At 45.8% G+C, this 6101-nt stretch overlaps 1 protein-coding gene across 2 annotated transcripts in view; it reads left to right on the top strand.

Moving 5' to 3' along the window:
* The first annotated feature begins 1316 nt into the window (after positions 1 to 1316).
* The window catches only part of ACACB (acetyl-CoA carboxylase beta), a 341366-nt gene continuing 336581 nt past the window's right edge, over positions 1317 to 6101 (top strand). For both annotated transcript variants that reach the window (XM_030220274.1, XM_030220272.1), the window contains exon 1: positions 1317 to 1398. The gene's annotated coding sequence lies outside the window, so the exon portion shown is untranslated. The remainder of the gene's footprint in view (positions 1399 to 6101) is intronic.

The following is a 6101-nucleotide window of genomic DNA, read 5'->3' as shown; positions in this document are numbered from 1 at the left end:
TGTACAGCTCCAGTCTGTGCCTATCCCCAAAGACAGTGCACCTCTTTGTACCTCCGGTTCCAGACCCTTGTGGTCTGACCTCCAGCCAGGGTGCCCTTTGTGTTGGCTCACCTTGGCTATTGGATGAGTACTCCCTGGTTGGGTCTCTCCACTGCCCATCCAGCGCTCTCCTTCACAGTTGCTGTTTTTCTTAGCAGCAACTCCTTGGCTTCAGCCAATGGATTAATTTCTTTTAAGTGGTATCCCCCTTCTCTGGTCATTTGGCATGGTCTTGCAGGCAACCAAGGAACCAATAAAGCCAACATGTCAGTCCACCTGCCTAAAGGGCAACTAACTCTTAAGACCTAACTCCACCCCCCTTCCCCATCACTCTTCAGAACTAGGGCACGTTCTCTGCATTTTATTTCCAAACTACCCCTTGGGCTGGGCTTCCTCCCACCCAAGGACCTCCCAGTCACTCCCCAGTGACTTTTCAAGAGGGATTTACAAATCCCAAACTAACAGTGGATTACAATTGAATATAATAAATAGATAATTAACTTATTTTTTTTAAATGAAAATACAGGAATACAAATTATGAAAGAAAGGGAAGAAAGCGTGCCAATAAATAAGCACATGGTTATTTTGAAGTGAAGCCTATTTCGGAACTAGGATCTCTACTACATTGAGCCTAATTATAACCTGTTTGGTTCGGTTTCTGCCAGTACTAGGTGTGTTGTTATCGTCAATTATCTCACTTCAATTATTTTTTTTTGGTCATATAGTTTATTAGTTTTATTGAATGTGCGATTATAAACGCCAAAAAACAGGACCTGTTTCTTAGGGCTGTAAAACTGTGCAGCAAAAGTACTAGTGCAGACACTAGGCAGCAACCGTATTAAATACTAGCATTTCTTCCTTTACAATACGGGCATATATTGCACAAAACAAAAAAAGAACCAGAAAAAACCAGATACGCGCACGCCTTGTTGTAACCGTAAGCTATTGGGAGGGGGGGAGGAACAGGCGGCGAGGCGCTGTATCTTAAAGGACGCCTGCGCGGACTACTTAGCTAGTTTAACTACGTGATAAACCTCCTTGAATAGAGCCAAAAAGGAGGCTACATTGGATAGAGGCAGTTATCAAGAAAGCATTCTTGGATAGAACGGAGGTTTGCGCGTGACAGACAGTCCGCGCTTGGGGGCGTCACTTTGGCAACGACGACTGGCCCATTGTTACGCGGTCGCTCCCCTCCCCGCCTCCTTAGTTGCTCGGCGGTTTGTGGGCGGGGCTGGGCTGTAGTAAAAGTTCGCTTGTCAGGGAGGGAGGGCCTCAGGCCTGGAGTTGCCCGCTGTGCTCGTGGCCTCTTATTCTGTCATCACAGTCATGTGGACAGCTTAGTCTTAGAGCCATGGCCAGGTAAGGAGCTGGACTGGGGGGGGGGGGGGGAGGAGGAATCCCTGGGGAAACACCTCCCTGCCCTTCCATTGTGGCAGGAAGGAGGGAGTGGGAGAAATGAATGCGTGGCGCTCGGACCTTGCGGAGAACATCAGATAGGAACGATTAAGTTGCTCCCCTTCAAACACAGACAGACTCTCTATTTAACTGCATGCTGTTGTCAGTAATGCCCCCTCCCTCCCTCCCTCCCTGGTGCATTTCACTGACTGACATGTCCTTCATCCTTTCTTCTCCGAAAGGATGCTTCCCATTTAAAAAGAGAAAGACGCTTCTATTTCCTTCCTCTGTGTCTGCCTTCTCGCCTCCCCCCCCCCCCGCCCCCATTCTTCCCGTTAATTCTCACCCATGCTTATTAACCAGTAAGTGACAAAACGTCATGCACATGCCAGGGACCGGGAGTTGCCTCATTCCTCTGGTACTTGCAGTTTGGTGTACACCTGTTCTGTCCCAGGAGTGTCCTCCTGAGCATCCTTGGTCTCTAGCTAGACGTGGTGCTGCAGGTTCAAGTTCAAGTTCATTTTGATGTACCACAAATACAATAGTATCTGCATGGCTCAAACGCTTAATTCAGCTCTGTTACTTGGATCAGGACCATCAGGGTGCAAGGGAAGTACATGGAAGTCTTTACAGCTTATCTTATAAATAGCATGAAAGAAAATACGCAACTTTTTTTTTTTGTAATTCTCCCCCTAAAAAATAGATCCATACTTTCACGGGAAAACTTTTTTTTATTTTCAATTTTGGGCTAGATGTACAAGTTTTCTGGGGAAGCATTACTTTTTTTTTTTTTTTTTTAGCTGTTACCTGATTTAATATTTGCTATAACTGACCATTGCACCTTATGGGGATACAAAAATACTGTATCTAAATGTGACTCATCTTGAAGCATGACCTAAGTAAAACTAGTTACTGTATGTTGAATGGGTCAATAGGGAATGTAGAGACAAGGGTGAGAAAGCAAACAAGCAATTTTGTTTTCTTTTGAGGAGTAAAAGACTAAAAACGAAGACACACCAGGCCTGTACCTAAAAACTTAATAGTGTCATTTGCACAGCTTACTCGGAATGTATCTTTAAAATCCTTGCCCTTCTTCCCTTGAATGTGATTATTTATTCTTAACATGGCCAAGTTTGAGGCATGGGTTATAGTAAGCCAAGTGCTCCTTCAGTTCTATTAGTCTTGGAGGAAATAAAATCCTTTTTAGATTGACAGTTTTAGTTGGCACAACGTCAGAATTATTTAAAGATGTGAACTTTTGAAATGGCATAGGTCCTTTCTTTGGAGGCAGCACGTGGGGAGTGAAGTAGAACACTACTAAATGTTATTTTTCATAGAACACATTTCCATATTATGCAGCTTAAATGTACTTGCAAACCTGCTTTTTAGGCTGGTCTGCCTTTGGAAGAATTTGAAGCAGTGCACTAAACATTATTTTAGAGCAATTTACACTGTATGTTTACAAATTTTAACACCTTGTGGTTCTGTAACCTGTCTCAGGACAATATTGGAGTAAGTGTGGAATGAGAGGGAACACTTATTGTAGGACTGTCCAGTTGCCCAACAGTAATGGCAATGGGTATGGAATAAGGTTCGCCTTTGGACATAGGAAGATTGGTCCCAAAATAAAAAGGCCTGTTTGTTAGGCCTTACACTGGAGGGTGGACCCCCCCAAGGGAGTCTCTCACCTTCTGATCTTAGCTGCAAAGATGGGTAGTATAGCAAGATCTTAGAGAGTTGAATTGAGCCCTTTTCTGTCTACTAGAGAGTTTCACGAGGACAGCAATCTTATCCATCCCTGCCCATCCCCGCTGGAATCGTATCCATCCCTACCCGTCCCCCACCCCCGCAAGACTTTAATCTGGCCCCACTCAGTCCTGCAAGAATTTTATGGTACATATGAAAATATTCTGGTTGGCTCTCTGTCTCTCTCTGGGTTCAAGCTGCAGCACTACAGGCAAGGAAGGAACAGAAGTTGGAACGTGGTGTGCACATGTAAGGCTTGTGTCTGATCCCTTGGCATTGTGTGGTAAGAGGTCACCGCATGCACACTAAGTAGGTCAGGTGACATCTGATGCTTGTGCCTGTGTCAGAGCTGAGGTCTACGCACATCAGCCCGGGAGCAGAGAGAATTAATAGTAACATAGTAAGTGACAGCAAATAAAAAACTTGAACAGTCCATCCAGTCTGCCCGATAGTCACACCCATTATCAGTTCATGATTAAATCAACAATGAACGTGATATATACTTGATTATGGTCTTTCGTTGGCGTTTCTGAGACAAAGACCATAGAAGTCCGCTCGGCCCTATCCCTTATGTTCCAACTGCTGGAGTTGCCGTTGAAGCCCACTCTAGCCTATTTGTCTTCTCATTTACGGGACACAGACCGTAAAAGTCCATCCAGCACTCTCCTCATGTTCCAGCCACTAAAGTTGTTTTTTTTTTTTTTTTTTGTAACATTTGTACCCCGCGCTTTCCCACTCATGGCAGGCTCAATGCGGCTTACATGGGGCAATGGGGAGGGTTAAGTGACTTGCCCAGAGTCACAAGGAGCTGCCTGTGCCTGAAGTGGGAATCGAACACTAAGTCCTTTCCAGCCCATCCTAAACTAGATTGCCATATATGAGAGACAGACATTACAAGTCTGCCCATTATCAGGCCTAGTTTATCACAGCCGGAGTCACCATCTAAGCGTCACTTGACACATCCACACACACATGCAGCCATTTAAGTTTAGTATTTTTATAACTTCCATTTTCTAATTAGAGGTTCTCTGTGTTCATCCCACGCCTTTTTGAATTTCATCACCATTTGTGTCTCTACCACCTCCTTAATGGAGGTGCATCTGTGCTGTTAAAACGAGGAGGAGGAGACGGCACTCAAAGAATTTGGTACTTGGTAGGTGAGAGGCTGGCAGAAGTGCAGTGTATACTTCGGGAACCCCACGGGATCCCCGTAGAACTTCAGTCCCCATGGGAACCCCGTTCCTGTCAAGTCTCTATACATTGCGGTCTACCATTAGAGAACTTCATATCCTATATAATAATTTGCACCTCCAACGTTCCATCGCTGACTGGCTGCCTGGGTTCGTAACATCTTATGACGTCAGCCAGCCTCCAGCGTTCCATTCCCCCTCACTTCCCCACCCTCACGTCAAAACATAATGACATCAGAGGGCAGAACAGTGAGAGGGAACGCTGGAGGCGCGCTGACGTCAGGATTTTTTTTTTTTTGTTACATTTGTACCCCGCACTTTCCCACTAATGCCAGGCTCAATGCGGCTTACATGGGGCAATGGAGGGTTAAGTGACTTGTCCAGAGTCACAAGGAGCTGCCTGAAGTGGGAATCGAACTCAGTCCGCTGCTTTTGACACTGTCGATCACAGCATACTTCTTGATACCCTGTCCTCACTTAGATTCCAGGGCTCTGTCCTTTCCTGGTTTTCTTCCTATCTCTCCCTCCGCACCTTTAGTGTTCACTCTGGCGGATCCTCTTCTACTTCTATCCCTCTGCCTGTCGGCGTACCTCAGGGTTTTGTTCTTGGTCCCCTCCTCTTTTCTATCTACACTTCTTCCCTTGGTTCATTAATCTCATCTCATGGCTTTTCCTACCATCTCTATGCTGATGACTCCCAAATCTACCTTTCTACCCCTGATGTCACGCCTTGCATCCAAACCAAAGTTTCAGCGTGCTTGTCTGACATTGCTGTCTGGATGTCTCAACGCCACCTGAAATTAAATATGACCAAAACCGAGCTTCTCATTTTCCCCCCCAAACCCACCTCCCCGCTCCCCCCGTTTTCTGTTTCTGTTGATGGCTCTCTCATTCTCCATGTCTCCTCAGCTCAGAACCTTGGGGTCATATTTGACTCTTCTCTCTCCTTCTCTGCTCATATCCAGCAGATTGCCAAGACCTGTCGTTTCTTTCTTTACAACATCTGTAAAATCCGCCCCTTTCTTTCCGAGCACTCTACCAAAACCCTCATCCACACCCTTGTCACCTCTCGTTTAGACTACTGCAATCTGCTTTTTGCTGGCCTCCCACTTAGTCACCTCTCCCCTCTCCAGTCGGTTCAAAACTCTGCTGCCCGTCTCATCTTCCGCCAGGGTCGCTTTACTCATACTACCCCTCTCCTCAAGACCCTTCACTGGCTCCCTATCCGTTTTCGCATCCTGTTCAAACTTCTTCTACTAACCTATAAATGTACTCACTCTGCTGCTCCCCAGTATCTCTCCACACTCGTCCTTCCCGTGCACTCCGCTCCATGGATAAATCCTTCTTATCTGTTCCCTTCTCCACTACTGCCAACTCCAGACTTCGCGCCTTCTGTCTCGCTGCACCCTACGCCTGGAATAAACTTCTTGAGCCCCTACGTCTTGCCCCTTCCTTGGCCACCTTTAAATCTAGACTGAAAGCCCACCTCTTTAACATTGCTTTTGACTCGTAACCACTTGTAACCACTCGCCTCCACCTACCCTCCTCTCTTCCTTCCCGTTCACATTAATTGATTTGATTTGCTTACTTTATTTATTTTTTGTCTATTAGATTGTAAGCTCTTTGAACAGGGACTGTCTTTCTTCTATGTTTGTGCAGTGCTCCATATGCCTTGTAGCGCTATAGAAGTGCTAAATAGTAGTAGTAGTTCCTCAGTTTCCTAGGACCAAG

Source organism: Microcaecilia unicolor, chromosome 11 (assembly GCF_901765095.1).
Source record: "Microcaecilia unicolor chromosome 11, aMicUni1.1, whole genome shotgun sequence".
NCBI lineage: Eukaryota > Metazoa > Chordata > Amphibia > Gymnophiona > Siphonopidae > Microcaecilia > Microcaecilia unicolor.
Note: the sequence above shows the minus strand (reverse complement) of the source record. Positions and strands in the feature narration are given on the sequence as shown.